This window comes from Ceratotherium simum, chromosome 34 (assembly GCF_057802395.1).
Source record: "Ceratotherium simum simum isolate JZ-2026a chromosome 34, ASM5780239v1, whole genome shotgun sequence".
In the NCBI taxonomy this organism is placed as follows: Eukaryota; Metazoa; Chordata; class Mammalia; order Perissodactyla; family Rhinocerotidae; genus Ceratotherium; species Ceratotherium simum.
Window position 1 is genome coordinate 16,400,888 of NC_141933.1, and position 17,222 is coordinate 16,418,109.

The following is a 17,222-nucleotide window of genomic DNA, read 5'->3' on the forward strand; positions in this document are numbered from 1 at the left end:
TCTAGGCCCTGATGTACCCATAGCATACTTGGCAAGGTCACGTACCCTCTCTGGGCCTCAGTTTCCTCATTTGCAAAAGATTGATCTAGGAGAGTGCTGTCCTATAGAAATTTCTGTATGACAATAGAAATGTTCTATATCTGTGTCATCCAATAAAGTAGCCACTAGCCACATGTAGCTATTGAGCACTTGAAATGTGGCGACTGTAACTGAGGAATTGGTTTTTAAATTTTATTTAATTTTAGTTACTTTTAAATAGCCACTTGTAGACAACGGCTACCATATTGGACAGTGCAGGTCTAGAATCCTTGTGCTTCTGCTGGTGAATAACATTCTATGATTCTTCTTGGGAAAAAAAATCCTCTTTCTTTGTCCTTGGGTACAAAATCCTCCAGATTCAAATCACAAATCACGGAGGGCATCAATGCTCAGGAAATGAAGTTCAAGTCCTTGCCACCTTTGTCAGGAATCCTTTCCTTATGACTGTCAATCTCTCTTTTGACAAGGGAGCTGAGATACACCCATGACACAATGGAAGATTAGGGCTCGAAGGGAATTTGCAGGTTTGCCCAACGTTCTTGTTTTTTTTCAAGGATAGAAACCAAGATGTTGATGGCGGTAAGGATAGGAGATGTCACTTGCCCAAGGGCGCACAGCAAGTTGATTTTTTTGCTTACAAGTTAGCACAAACCTATAAACTTAGTAAATCTCTTCAGGGGCTCTGCACACCCACACACATGTACATCATTAAGTTCATTCAATAAACGTACTTCTTTGACCTGGGACACATGGGAACTGGGGTTGAAATCAGCCATTGTGGCTGATGCTGAGGGATAGCCAGTTCCATGGGAGGCCCTCTGACTAGCACATGAAAACACAGAACTCCCGGGTATGCCAAGGTTACAAGAACATGGGCAACCCAGAACCCACTCCCTGAATCAATGTGGTTGAGAGACCCCATCGTGACATCCCCCACCATGTGGAGAGGAAGCTGTGGGGCAGAAGGGTGACTCTGGGTTCATCCTTGGGCTGACCAGGAAGCAGAATTAGCAAGTGGCTGAGACTTCTGCAGAAGGAGAGGTGCAGGGGTCCAGGATTCTGGTAGCTACGGGCTAGGACTGGCGCCTACAGGGTCCTAACCCAGCAGAGAGAGAACTGCCACAGGGAGCTGGTAAGGGGTACTGCTGCACCAGCATGAGCTTGTACAGTATTTGTCCAATCCCCTTCTCCACAGGGCCTCTGCCTGGGTAACGTGCTGTGGGAGAGGGGAAGACATAGAGCTGCCTGGGGAATGGCTTCTGTCCTCAATACTCCTTTACTACCAGGCGAAAATTGCGAAATGACTTCTCTGGTGACAGAGAGATAAAGAGTTCAGAAGAGAGAAGGATTGCTCCCAATGGAGAATGGAATCTAAGAAGGCTTCCTGGAGGAAGTAGCATCTAAGACTTGAAGAATAGAAAGAATTTGGACACAAGATGGGAGGAAGGAGGACAAGGAAATGCCAAGGAGAGGGAACAACACAAAGGATGAAAGGTGGAGAGATGGTGGGATGTGTTCAGGATGGGTTGGAAATTCAGTGGGAACCTAGGATGTATGAATGGAATAGCAAGGATGGAAAGGCAGGCAGGGGGTCCCTCCAGCCTCTGCTCAGCTCCAATGACATTGTTTTTCTTGAAGATGCTCTTACCCTTTTCCCTGCCAGGAGATGCCTCCCACCTATTCATCCAGCTACCCCAGTGCCTCCACACTCTGCTGCTTCCGCCTTAGTCTGCAGACCTCCTGCGTATGTTCCACAAACATCTTTCCCAAGGTAGAGTGGACTCCAGTTCCTTATCAGGGGCTGGACTCTCCTTGGTCCCTCTTGGCTCCGTCTCCAGTCTCTGGATTCCCTGTGCTCAGGTATGAGCTGCATGGAGAAGGCTTCCTTTTTCACCTACCACCTTCCAGACCCCAGCTTGGCCCCATCCCTTCTCAGGAAAGAGTCACAAACGGAGGCCAGGAACAGCCAGACATGGCTCAACCTGTTATAGGAGTATAAAAAAAATGTCCCCAGGGCCGGCCCTGTGGCTTGGTGGTTAAGTGCGCGCGCTGCGATGCTGGAGGCCCGGGTTCTGATCCCGGGCGCGCATCGAGGCACCACTTCTCCGTCCATCCTGAGGCCGAGTCCCACATACAGCAACTAGAAGGATGTGCAGCTATGACATACAACTATCTACTGGGGCTTTGGGGGGAAAAAAATAAAATAAATAAAATCTTTAAAAAAAAAAAAAATGTCCCCAGGAGCTATTTGGCTTGAAGCCACCCCATCCCACCTCCACATCCTTCCCTCCTCCTCTGGGAGTTCCAGAATGCTCCTAGGCTTTGCAGTAGCCTCCCTTCCCTGCCGCCCCCACAGCAAGTCCAGAACCATTCTGGAGGTGCCCACTTTGCCTTCCTCCCTAATCTCCAGAGTCCTACTCAGACCTCTCTTTGGGTACACCACATAGAATTCTGGAATTGTGAGATGGGAAAAACCATCTGCCCCAATCCTCCCCTTCTTGGAAAGACTGAATCTGAAACATTGGAGAAATGTTGCATCCCTGCTTAAACATGAGTGGAGGTAACTTGGTTGCTAATTATATGGCTCCTAATTCGCTGAGATGACACAGACCTTTCCATGTGAGCCTCTTCAATTTCCCCGCCTTACCATTCTGCTTTTCTCAACCACTTATGTTTCTGAGCACTTCCTATGTGGAAAGCTCTAGAATCATTGCTGAGAAAAATTCCTGGCCCCGAGGTGCTCGCAGATGAGGAGTACAAGGCAGACACTCTATAAAGAAGAAGTCAGGGCCGGCCCCGTGGCTTAGCGGTTAAGTGCGCGCGCTCCGCTACTGGCGGCCAGGTGCGGATCCCGGGCGCGCACCGATGCACCACTTCTCCACCCATGCTGAGGCCGCGTCCCACATACAGCAACTAGAAGGATGTGCAACTATGACATGCAACTATCTACTGGGGCTGTGGGGGAAAAAAGGAGGAGGATTGGCAATAGATGTTAGCTCAGGGCTGATCTGCCTCACAAAAAAATAAGTTAATCAAGAAGAAGTCATATGGCAACAGGTGCCCAGATAGATGCAAGAACCTTCTTTCTGAGGCAAACCCTTTTCCCTGAGGTCTTGATTGTATTCTTGCTTCATCGATTGCCCCATTTATTGCATCTCCAATCCTTTTCCATGAGCCTTGAGCACGGGTCAGCAAATTGCAGCCTGAGGGCCAAATCCTGCCCTCTGCCTGTTGTTTGTAAATAAAGTCCATTGGAACACAGCCATGCTCATTTGCTTAAGTATTGGCTATGGCAGCTTTCACACTACAATGGCAGACACGAGTGGTTGCAACAGAGACCCTATGGCCGGCAAAGCTAGTGTATTTGCTAACTGGCTCTTTACAACAAGTTTGCCAAAATCTGGTTTGTGGGCAGTTTTGGACACTGTTGTCTCAGAAAGATGTAATAGAACTCAAGGCAGGCAACTGAAATTACCCTGAGATAGGACTGGAAGGACACAGCCCAGACTTTTCCTCTCAGCCTACACATATGCTCAAGTCTTCCCACAACCTACCATTAAATTTCTCGCAATGCTAGTCAGCTTGCTACATCACTCCTTCATGTCCCACCCATTCTTAAACCCATATAGTCTGGCTTCTGCCCCTAATTTCCGCTGTTATGGTTCCCACTAGGCTCACCAATGACCTCCTTGTTACTGATTCACCATTCTTTTCTCAATCCTCATCACACAACCTCTTTTTAGCATTTGCCTCCATTGACTATATCAGTCTTGAAATGCCCATGGCTTCTGGATTGGATTGCCTCTACCTCTCCAACTATTCCTTCTCAGATTCCTTCATGTGGGTCTTCTTTCCCCTGCTGACTAAATATACACATTCTGCAAGGTTTTGTCCTTAGTTCTCTTCTCCCTTCATACTCTCTCACTGGGTAAAATCATCCACATGCCTGATTTCAACAGTCACTTCTATGTTGGTGGTTTCCCAATACACAACTTCTGAACTGAAGGCCCAGATTTCTAACAGATGGCTCTGACTCCTCAGATGTATGTCTTACTGACTAGACAGGCTGAATTTGTCTAATTTCAAACACGTCTTCCTACACCTCACCTTTCCCTCTTCTTCCACCTGCCCCTTAATTATTGCAATTCCCAAGAGATCTGCCCTTGACTCTTCTCTCTTTCATCCGTTCCTATTGTTACAATAATCGCCTGTGCATAAATCACTGCCAAACCTATATCTCCAGGTGTGCTTGCAGCTGCCTCCTTACATTACCAAATAGATGTATGAGGTAGACATCTGACGCTTTTGGCTGCCCAGATTCCATCCCCCTTCTGGTAACTACACCTTAGATTTCCTTTGGGGAGACTCCTATTCTCTACTTTCAGTGCCATGATTCACATGAAGCTGACCTCATCTGCCCGTTCAGGGTAGTCACACAACCCAGATGTATTAGTTGTCTATTGCTGTGTATAAAATTAGTCCAAAACTCGGTGGTTTAAGACAGCACACATTTATTTTCTCAGTTTCCGTGGGTCAGGAATCTGGGCAGGACATGGGTCCTCTGATGTGGTCTCTCATGAAGCTGCAATCAAAATGTCAACCCAGGGCTGGGGTCTCACCTGAAGGCTCAATGGGGAAGGATTTGCTTCCAAGCTCACTTTCATAGTTGTTGGCAGGATTCAGTTCCTTGAAGCCTATTTTTATTTATTTATTTATTTTTTGTGAGGAAGATCAGCCCTAAGCTAACATCTGTTACCCATCTTCCTCTACTTTATCTGGGATGCCGCCACAGCATGGCTTGACAAGTGGTGCGTCGGTGTGTGCCCGGGATCCAAACTTGCAAACCCCGGGCTGCTGAGGTGGAGCGCACACACTTAACCGCTTGTGCCACTGGGCTGGCCCCCTGGAGGCCTATTGGACTGAGGGCCTCAGTTTTTTGGTGGTTGTTGGCTGGAGGCCACCCTCAGTTCCTTGCAATGTGGGCATTTCTAACATGGCAGCTTGTATTATCAAAGCCAGCAATACAGAGAGAGTCTGTCAGCAAGATGGAAGTCACAATCTTTTTTTTCTTTTTTTGCTGAGGAAGACCGGCTCTGAGCTAACATCTATTGCCAATCCTCCTCCTTTTTTTTTTTTCCCCAAAGCCCCAGTAGGTAGTTGTGTGTCGTAGTTGCACATCCTTCTAGTTGCTGTATGTGGGACACGGCCTCAGCATGGCCGGAGAAGCGGTGCGTTGGTGCGCGCCCGGGATCTGAACCCAAGCCACCAGTAGCGGAGTGCGCGCACTTACCCTCTAAGCCACGGGGCTGGCCCAGACAATCTTTTTTAACTTAATCACCAAGTGACAATTCCTCAACTTGCCATATGCTATTGGTTAGAAGTGAGTTACTGGAAAGGAGAGAATTACACAAGGGTATGAATACTAGGAAGTGGGATCACTGAGAGCTGACTTAGAGGCTGTCAACCACAGCTGACTTAGACAATTAAATCACGATAATTGATTCAAGGGTGGGTATCCAATCAGAGTCAATCAGAATTAGGCCTGAGATGTTTGCTGGAACTTTAGGGAAAGTGGCATTACTTGAGATTGTTATGCTAGTAACAAGATAAGCTTGAAACTGCTGGTGTCATAACTGCTGCCATGTGGAGGGGAATCTGCCTAAAATGAAAACATAATAGAGAACAAGAAGGCAAGAGATGGGGAGAGATAGATGCCTGATAACATCATTTGAGAACCTGATACAGCCATGCCGACAGCAGAACCTCCCGAGTTTTTAGTTCCATAAGCCAAGACATTCCCTCTTCAACTTATATCGGTTTCAGTTGGATTCTGTCACCCACAACGAAAAGCTTCCTAACTGATAAAATGTCTCAGAGATACCTTGGATTCGGTTTGCCCAAACCCGGTTTAATTATCTTACCTTCACCTTCCCCACAAACCTACTTTCGTCCTAGGTTCTATTTTGCAGTTAAAAGCTTAGCACAATTGCTTAGGCTGAAAACCTTGGAGTCATGTTTACCTTTCCTTATCTGCTGTGGAAATCGGAATAGCTCACATGACATGGGTTGACTCTATAGGACCGTAGGAGAGACCTGCTTTACAAAGATGGAGGAGGCTCTGAGGTGACCCACTGAAATACAATCTTAAATATAGACAAACAAGTAACTCTAGGCTTTTCTCCAAGTCATTAGAATCTTACAGAATTTATGGATGTGAATCACATGATGCAGAGGATGAGAATAGTGTATCTGACTCTCATATCAAAACACACCATAGACTAAAATGAAATTCTGGCAAACTGCCTGGTGAGCCTGTGGTTAGGAAGGCACCCTGGGCTGGATTTGTGAAAATATTCCTTCTGTCTCCAAGGCAGAGTAAAAGAAATTGTGTCATTTGAAAGTCAGTCATAATTTCTTTTATGTCTTTTTCTTTAGGGTTCCAATCAGAATTCTAATCTTTATCTTTTTTTCCTAGGCCACCTATATCCAAATTGCCCTAAATCCTATGCTTGCTGCCTTTCAGATGTCCTGTCCTCTCCATTCCCCTGCGAGCCTAGTATCCACTTCAGGATTTTGTATCATCGTCTGAACAACTTTCCTTCCAACCTCCTCTCCACTGATGGAGTGTGTGAGTCACACTGTGTGTGAGTCCACAACACAAACCTCAGATCATTCGTCTGCCCCAAATTGTGACGGCTCCCTAATGCCTAGACAATGCTTCCTAACCTTTATTGGGTCATGGACCCTTCTTTAAAAAGCTGGTGAAAGCTGTGGGTAACTCTTCTAGAGAAATGTGTATTTTGTGGGCCGGCCCCGTGGCTTGGCGGTTGGGTGCGTGCACTCTGCTGCTGGCGGCCCAGGTTCAGGTCCCCGGCGCGCACCGACGCGCCGCTTCTCCGGCCATGCTGAGGCCGTGTCCCACATGCAGCGACTAGAAGGATGTGCAGCTATGACATACAACTATCTACTGGGGCTTTGGGGGAAAAAATAAATAAATAAAATTATAAAAAAAAAAAATCTGTATTTTGTGTTTGGGTGTACATTCCAAGGGGAGCAAGAACCCTCTGGAGTCCATTTACATACTGCCCACCCAACAACATTCCCTCCCATCTCCCTCCAGGTTAGACCTTCTTAAAGAGGATATATTCCAAACTTCTTAGCAAGGCATTCAAGGCCTCCCAAACTTATACCTACTTGCCTTTCAGCTGCGCCTTCTGCCTTGAGTTGTTATGTTTTCTTTTTTCTTTTCTTTTTTTTTTTTTTGCTGAAGAAGATTCGCCCTGAGCTAACATCCGCTGCCAATGTTCTTCTTTTTTGTATGTGAGCCGCCACTACAGCATGGCCACTGACAGACAAGCGGTGTAGGTCTGCGCCTGGGAACCAACCTAGGCTACCAAAGTGGAGCATGCCAAACTTAACAATTAGCCCACCGGGGCTGGCCCAGCTGTTATATTTTTTTATGTCTGGTTCCCCACCAGACCAAGAGCCTCCCTGAGAGCAGGGATTGTGACTTTTCCTTTGTCCTTGCTAGATCTCCCCAGAGGGAAGGAAAGTTTCTCAGGAGCGTCAATCAGAAGGCCTAGCTTAGAGCTACACAAATTCTTGGTCCACTGCTAGATTTATTTATTTATTTATTTTTATTTTAGGGTGGTAAGAACATTTAACAAACGCTGAACGTGAGATCTACCCTCTTAACAAATTTTTAAGTGTACAATGCAGTATTGTTGCCTGTAGGTACAACGTTGCACAGCAGATCTCAGGAACTTATTCATCTTGCTTTACTGAAATTTTGTGCTGCTGTTTAATTAGTAACTCCCCATATTCCCCTTCCTCCAGCTTCTGGCAACCACCATTCCGTTCTTTGATTCTAAGAGCTTGACTATTTTAGATACCTCATATAAGTAGAATCATGCAGTACTTGTCTTTCTGTGACAGGCTTATTTCACTTATTAGTACAATGTCCTCAAGGTTCACCCATGTTGTCACATAATGCAGAATTTCCTTCTTTTTTAGGGCTAAATAATATTCCATTGTATGTATATGCCACATGTTCTTTATCTATTCACCTGTTAATGGACATTTAGATTATTTCCACATCTTGGCCATTGTGAATAGTGCTGCAATGCACTACTAGACTTATTAATTTCTAGCAGCAAAAGAGTTTTAGACTGATGGGCCTAGCTGATATGATACAATGTCATATGCTCCAAATCAATATTTGGGGAGTTCTATTTCAAAACTTTTCAGTTATAGTGGACCCCATAGATACAGGGACTTCTCAGACCTTATGCTAAGATTTTGGTTTTGAAAATATGGATCCCCACTGGTGAACTTACCACATTTGCCAGTTACTGCTGCCAGGAATCCTTTTTTGGTAGCTAGGGCCCTTTGTGACCCCGGAGAAACTTAAAGAACTGGCCCAGTTGGTGAGTTTATTGATTTCATATTGTAGCTCTGACTCAACCCCAACCTCTAGCACAAGCCAGGGCAGTAACGTCTCCTATGTCCCTCCAAAATAGACCTTCTGAGGAAATCTGGGGCAAGAGAAACCTGCTCCTCTTTGGCCACATTTCAAAATTCCTCCCACATTTCAGTCTCCCCCCATACTCCCCTCATACATGGGGACATTTCACATCACGTGGTGGGAAGTGGAAGGGAGATGTGATCCCATAGAAGTGCATGTTCAGGAGGGACAGGGACTCTGTCTTGTTTAGCACTGTATTTCCAGTGCCAAAACAATGCCTAGCAAATAGTAGGCACTCAACTAATACTTAAAGAATGAATGGGAAAATGAAAGAAGTCAGTGATCTTGGCTTCCAATTCGTACACGTCTTGTGATTTCATTCAACCATAAGCACTGAAAGATCTGGGTCCTACTAGACATGTCAGCACCAATGAGATGACTTCAAATTTCTCCCATGTGCAACATATGCAGCATCAATAAATCAGATGCACTTATTGTGTGCAAGGGCTTCACATGATAGTATCAACACGCTATGGTTTGAGTTATCAGTTAAGATTAGATTCTACCTCATGACTCACGATGGCTACTCAAGCTCCAGCCATCATGTTTTGTTCCAGCTAGCAGAAGGGAGGAAGAAGGGGGCTGGCCTGGTGGGGCAGCGGTTAAGTGCACGTGCTCCGCCTTGGTGGCCCAGGGTTTGCAGGTTTGGATCCTGGACGTGCACCGACACACCACTTGTCAGGCCACGCTGTAGCGGCGTCCCATATATTGTAGAGGAAGATGGGCACGGATGTTAGCCCAGAGCCAATCTTCCTCCACAAAAAAGAGGAGGATTGGCATCGGATGTTAGCTCAGGGCTGATCTTCCTCACAAAAAAAAAAAAAAAAGGGAGGAAGAAGGACTGAAGAAGTGTATGCCTCTCTTTTAAGGATGCCTCTCCGAAATTACCTATGATACCTCTGCTTACATCCCATTAGCCAGAGCTTAGTCACACAGTCACAGCTAGCTTCAAGGGAGGAAGTCTTTATTTCAGGTGGCCAAGTAACCGGCTGAAAATCTGGGGTTCTATTACAAAGGAAGAAGCGGGGACCATATGGGGGTAGATTGTTGATATGGTTGGGGAGGTGGTTTGACATGGAAAGTTTGGGGTAGATTGTTGATATGGTTGGGGAGGTGGTTTGACATGGAAAGTTTGGCCTCGCAAAACCAGAGAAATCTCTCTGAACCCATGCCCCCATCACTGCTCTTATCTATGGAGTGATGGTCACCAGCCCCATCCCACCTGAGGGGAGGGCGGAATAATCTGAGCCGTGTGGTCAGAAAGCGCAGCTGCTGGAGTCAGGTGGCTGTAGATTCAAATATGTCTCTGGATCTCTCCTGTCCTCTCTCTCTCTCTTTTTTTAATTTTTTGTGAGGAAGATCGGCCCTGAGCTAACATCTGCCAATCCTCCTCTTTTTGCTGAGGAAGACTGGCCCTGGGCTAACATCCATGCCCATCTTCCTCCACTTTATATGGGACGCCGCCACAGCATGGCTTGACAAGCGGTGCATCAGTGTGCGCCGGAGATCCGAACCGGCGGCCCACGCAGCGGAGCGCGAGCACTTAACCGCCTGTGCCACCGGGCTGGCCCCTCTCCTGTCCTCTCTTTATGAAGCAAGGAAAACAATACTCATTGTGCAAGGTTGTGGGGAGTGTTTTACTACTGGGAAATCCCTGGGACAGTGTTGTTGTCCACGAACGGTGCTTTTTAGTGTGTGTGGTAAAAAAAACATGTAACATGAAATTTACCCTTTTAACTATTTTTAGTGTACAGTAGTGTTAACTATGTGCACATTGTTGTGCATCAGATTCTAGAACTTTTTCTGTTGCAAAACTGAAACGCTACACCTATTGAAAAAACGACTCTCCTCTCCCTCTCCCTCCAGCCCCCTGGCAGCCACCATTCTACTTTCTGTCTCTATGATTGTGCCTAGTCTAAGTATCTCATGTAAGTGGAATCATACAGTATTTGTCTTTTTTGTGACTGACTTATTTCACTTAGCATAACATCCTCAAGGTTGATCTGTGTTGTAGCATATGGCAGGATTTCCTTCATTTTTAAGGCTGAATAATATTCTATTGTATGTAAATGCCACATTTTCTTTATCCACATATTCCAAGGGATGTTTAGGTTGCTTCCACCTCTTGACTATTGTGAATGATGCTGCGTGAATGGTGCCTTTTTTTTTTTTTAATTAATTTCACCTCTTTCTTTTTACTTTTTTTTTTTGTCTGAGGAAGATTCGCCCTGAGCTAACATCTGTTGCTAATCTTACTCTTTTTTTGTCTTCTTGCTTGAGGAAGATTAGCCCTGAGCTAACATCTGTGCCAGTCTTCCTCTATTTTGTATGTGGGTCACCGCCACAGCATGGCTGACGAGTGGTGTAGGTCTGCGCCCAGGATCTGAACCCTAGCTGCTGAAGCGGAGCATGCCGAAGTTAACCACTATACCACAGGGCCAGCCCTATGAATGGTGCTTCTCAGAGACTAGTTCGTCTCAGAGACTAGTTCTCTCCTTTCTTTCAATACGCTTGGGGGGCACTTCATGGGTTTTTTTTTCTGTGTGTAAATAATTGTTAGATTAAACATCTTAGGTGGAAACAAACAAGGTGGATGAATATGGGAATTCTACAGATACTACATATCAATTAGAATGAAAGGAAAAAGGCCCCCCCAGGATAGTAACAGAGTGTAGATTCTCTTTAGGTGGCCCATTTGAATAGACAAGGAAAGACAATCTGCACGGCTGTTACATTGTTTAATCCTAGAGCAGCTAAAATTCCAGACTCCACTTGTTTACTTCCATGAAAGGTGCAGAACCATCCCCCAGTTCTGACAGAAGCCATCCATCTCCATCCATGGAATCCTAAATCCTGACCCCAAGGATCAAAGGCCTGGGGCTGTAGTGAGGAAGAAAGACCACCCAAACACAAATGTGTAATTCTCTCAGCTCACAGACAGCTTGTAAGGTAAAACCCTAGCTGATAACTCTGAGAAGCTATGCTTTGGTATTCCTTCCTCCAATGGTTTCTTTTTTTTTTTTTTTTTTTTTTTTTAAGATTTTATTTATTTATTTTTTTCCCCCCAAAGCCCCAGTAGATAGTTGTATGTCATAGCTGCACATCCTTCTAGTTGCTGTATGTGGGACTCGGCCTCAGGATGGACGGAGAAGTGGTGCCTCGGTGCGTGCCCGGGATCCGAACCCAGGCCACCAGCATCGGAGCGCGAGCACTTAACCACCAAGCCACGGGGCCGGCCCGTCCAATGGTTTCTTGAATAATATCAATGTCATTACTATAAAATATAATCTTTACCCAAATATGGACATTGCACACTTTGAATCAAGAGCATTTGCTGTGCATTTATAGGCATAGGTGGTCCCAGAGAAGCACAATTTGAATCAGGTTCCCAAGGAACTTCCTAGTGGTTGGAGAGAAAAGGCAAATACTCATGAACATGTTACAGATTATACAAGGCAGTATGCCATTGGCTGGGAAGAGCAGAGAACACTGCTGGGAAATGGGGGTTTACCCTGCACTCAGAAGAATGGCAGCATTTAAATTAGTGGACAGGATTCAGAAAGACATTTTTTTGTTTCTCTTTGTTTTGTTTTAGCCAATATATACTGAGTGCCAACTCTGTAGGTGCCAGGCTCAGTGCTTGAAGCTGAGCATAATGACAAAAAAACACGGTCCCTGCCTTCCAGGAGGTTTTCAGAATTATTTCTGCAAGGGAGCAGATTTTTCTAATGAGGGCCACACTGCCCTGGCCTCACCCTCTGAAGGGGCCCCAGAGGCACCAGGACACTTAGTTCCCATGAACATAGCTAGATGAACAAGGGTTGGGGATCCAGTGCTGATAGTCTGGCTGTGGCAGGAGAGCAGGAGTTGGCTCTGATTCGGTACCCCGGAGCCAGCCAACAGTTGGATGTGCTGTGACCACACCAATGCCGTCCATGGTGAGTCCATCTCTAGAACCCCCGCTCTTCTCACCCTGGCTGGCTGTTGACATGCATACTCTGCTCAGCCCCTGACCCTTAGCCCTTGGGGCTGGTATTTGGTCTCCCGCTGTGGGACTCCTTCAGACTTTGGCTCTTAAGCTGATTTAGGAGAGAAGATGAGGAAGATGTGCCAGTGGGGTTTCCAAGAGGAAATGCTCAGCAATAAGCCGGCTCTTCAAACCTGAGACCTGTGAGTTAGGGAGTCCCCTGCATGGAGGTGGGGTGGGTGGGAAAAGCGCTGGGATCCTGGGATATGGAAATAGCAGACTCTGGTTTGAATACCATCTCTAGCCTTCCCAGCTGGGTGACCCTGAGCAAATTATTTCTTAGAGGCTGCTTTCCTTCATTTGCAAATCTGGCAAAATAATACCAAGTCACAGGATTATTGCAACGTTTCAATGAAATACTGAAAATGAAGCCCAGTGTGGGGCACATGGTAAAACCCCATTGAAAGGGGGTTATGCCTGGGAGGGCCATGAGGGAGCTTCATATGAGCTCTCAGAGTGTGCAGAGAGAAGAGCAGAAGGCTAACAGCTGAGCTAGGGCATGCTCATATTTATGTTTTTGGAGAGGATTGAATACTCGGCTAAAACGCTTTTTACTCTGTGGAGCCGATCTGCGGTCACTCAAGGAGAAATGGGGTGGAATGGGGGAGGGGGCTGGGAGGCCAGGAGGCGGGCTGCACAGCCAGCCTGTCACTCTGGGATGATGGATGAGCCTATTCCATGGCTTGTAATTAGTGCTGACTGGCTCTGAGAGTCTTCCCATGGGGGACTGTTCCCTGCTCCTCCGTGCCCGGGAGGCCCTCCTCAGGGACTAGGGCTGGGGCTAGATGTAAAGTTTGCTCTGAAACTCTGGCACAGACTTCCAGAGGCTGGTGTGCATGGGCTTTTGTACACGTGTGTGAACATGAGTATATGTGTGTATTTGTGACTCTTGTATCAGTGTATGCGTGTACATGCATGCGTATATGTGTGTTTACGTGTACCTATATGTATATGAGTGTGCATATGTGCTAAGTTGCTACTCAAGACAAAGATGAAGTATGCAATGAGAGGGGTATATAAAATGCTAGACTTTTGTCTGGGTCACTTTCAGTTTCAAGAAGTCACTTGACTGGCTCTCTTAGTTATCCAAACGGTGGGCAGCCCCTGTCCGGAGGCAGGAAATAACAGAGGTGTCCATGCCACTGTGGAAGCTGCCATTGTCTGAGGTCCCTGGTAGCCAAAGCAGGTCAGGATGGAGGAGGTGTCCCAATTTGCACAAGGGTTTTTCTGGGATAAGGGGAATTCATATTTCCCCAATGTTTCTTCTTAAGATGCAAAATTGTGGAGAGCTTTTGGAATGGATGAGTGTAACTTCAACCAAGGCTTAGGATAAAGAATATCAGTAAGTTGTCTAAAATAAAATTACCTCGAGACGAGTTGAATCTAGGTTACTAAGCATTGGGGTCTACTCACAACTCTGCTATTCATTGGCTATGAGACCTTGAAGGAGTAGATTAATTGCTCTCTAAGGTTTCATTTTTCATCTACAAAAAGGGGGTAGGAATGGTGTAGTGCTATTATATATTATGTAAATTTGAATTATGCAAATTTGAAAAACTGCAAATCCCCCTAAATTTAAAAAAAATCATCAAGGTTGCATGATTTCAAAATTGGTGAGTGGAGTGGGTTGTAGACTGCATTTACAACTATTGCCACATGACAGTGTCACATGAACTGGCAAAAGTAAATAACTGCCATCAACGTTCATATCGTGTGATTCAAGCTGTTCTTTATGTACGTCATAACTCCTGATAGTGACATTAATGACTAATGTGCTGGTATTTTAATATACTCAACATTATCATTTATTTATTTATTTTAAAGATTTTATTTATTTATTTTTCCCCCCAAAGCCCCAGTAGATAGTTGCATGTCACAGCTGCACATCCCTCCAGTTGCTGTATGTGGGACTCGGCCTCAGGATGGACGGAGAAGTGGTGCCTCGGTGTGCGCCCGGGATCCGAACCCCGGGCCACCAGCATCGGAGCATGCGCACTTAACCAACAAGCCACGGGGTCGGCCCCAACATTATCATTTAAAATATTTTCTGGGGGCCGGACCGGTGGCATGCCAGTTAAATTCGCATGCTCCGCTTTGGCAGCCCGGGGTTCGCAGGTTAGGATCCCAGGCGAAGACCTATGCACTGCTTGTCAAGCCATGCTGTGGCAGGCGTCCCACATATAAAATAGAGGAAGATGGGCACGGATGTTAGCTCAGGGCTAATCTTCCTCACCAAAAAAAAAAGAAATAAAAATAAATAAAAATATTTTCTGTCTCCTAGAATGATGTTATCTCCCAGTTCATTAAGTGGTGGTGTTAGTGCCAAAAAACACTCTCCCAAATCAATAACTTTGTAATGGAAGTTAGATATGATGAAACACTATGAAAAAGCCCAAATAACTGTCGTGACCTCCCAGGCAGTTAATTTAGGAGTGCCTACTCTGTGAAACATTAGAGAGTTCAGTGTTTAGTATATAAAAAAATAGCATGAAGGCAAACATATTCTACAGTGGTTGCAGAGTCCTCTCCCAACCTTTTATAATTATTCTTCTGGAAAATATAGTATCAAATTATGTAAGTCTTGAATTATCCGATGTCTTCAGTAACATATCCTTTTCATAAGGGGTGATCTCCCCTTAAATGAAATTACGTAACCCCTGAAAAGTGCTTAGTGCAGCGCCTGACGGCTAGGTAAGTGCTCAATGTGTGTTAGGTAGCTGTTGTGATTGTGGTTGTCAACCTGACCCTAAGGGTTTGTAGGAATCCGGCTGGTTCTGACACAGCATGGGGCTCAGGTCGGAAGCCTTCTGGAATCCAGACAGAACTTGAAGGTATTGATCTTTGGGAAACAGTGGCTGTGCAAGTGTAAATGGTAAACTTTGGAATCCAAGTTTAAATCCCCACATTGCCTGTTTAAGAATTTGGAACCTCACAGGAAGTTACCAATGTCCAAAAGGCTACGCAGGACAGAGTTTCAACAGTGACACCAGGTGGCAGCAATGAGTAACTGCAATGGAACCCTAATCACACTACAGGGTTCTTTCTCAGAACACCTTCAACCAAACCCCCGTGTGGAGGATCATGTAGTTGGGGATGGTAAGCAGATCACTGGAACTAGGTTGGCCAACACACAGAACTTTGTCTATCCCAGAGTAGGATTGCAGGGCAGGGCAGGAGGGTGGGGGTCTTATTTTTATTTTTTTGATGAGGAAGATTGGCCCTGAGCTAACATCTGTTGCCTGTCTTCCTCTTTTTGCTTGAGGAAGATTGTCACTGAGCTAACACCTATGCCAATCTTCCTCTATTGTGTATGTGGGACACCGCCACAGCATGGCCTGATGAGCTGTGTGTAGGTCTGTGCCCAGGATCCGAACCAGTGAACCCTGGGCTGCTGAAGTGGAGTGCACGAACTTAACCACTATGCCACCAAGCCAGCCCCAGTAGGGATCTTAGATGTGTGTGTGTCTAGGACTGTATGGCCCTCTCCGTCCTTCTCAAAAGTGACACATGCAGGTAGAGGAGCTGGGGTTGTTAAGCATGCCACAGAGAGAGCAGAAGAGTAAAATTATGTACAAAATTTTATTGAAATTTCACGTAAAAGTTTCTAATATTATAATGATATACACAAAAAGCCTTTGATTCTGTAAGGAAAATCTCAGAGCAGCAAGCTGCTGGGGAAAATTGCTAATGGTTTCTCTACGAATATGTAAGACACTACGGTAGATTGGAAAAGTGGCCACAATTATTCATGCTTCCTTATATCCATATCCTTTGCAGAGGGGCTTTGCAGTTCTTTTCTTTAAGAAGTGGAGACTTTTTCTTTCCTCTTTGAATCTGAGCTGTTTGGTGACTTGCTTTGACCAATAGAATGAGGCAGAAATGTTATATTACTTTCTAGCTTCAGACTTAAGAGGCCTTGCATGCCTCTGCTCACTTAGACTCCCACAGCCTCCATGTGGATAAGACCAGACTAGCCTCCTGGAAGATTCGAGACCAAATGGAGCGGAGTCGGTCAGCTGGTTCATCTTGGCCAAGGCCCAAGACGTGTGGTAGAGCCTATACAAGCTCAGTAAAGCCAAATCTCATCAGACTCTCCAGCTTAATCCCCCAGCTGACTGCTGCAGGCACATAATCAAGGTCACCCTAAACCTGCCAGGCCCACGCTAACTCAATGACTCAAGAGCTAAGTAAATGTTTGTTTCAAACAAACAAACCCAAAAAAGTGACACACGCCCTCTTACAAGAAAAACCTCAGAACAGAAAATATTTAAATTCTCTTCACTTCCCGATTCTCTACTCTTTCCAGATGAATAAGTATCTCCTCTTCCCCCTCCCTAGATGTGGTGATTCATTCATTCAATCATTCATTCACTGGATAGATTTTTTTTTTTTTTTTCAGTGTAAGGCACTTTGATAGGCTTGGTGGGCGCAGGGCATAAGAAAACACAGATTTGATTTATAATCTAATTTGGGCAGAAAGGAAATAAGCCTTGCCAAGTAAGCCACCTAGTGCATTTGAATCTGGATAGCATGGGATCAATTTACAGCTGTGTGACCTTTGAATAGTTGCTTAACCTTGCTGAGTTTTAGCTTCCTTATCTCGAAAACAGGAATACCTGGCTCTCAGCATGG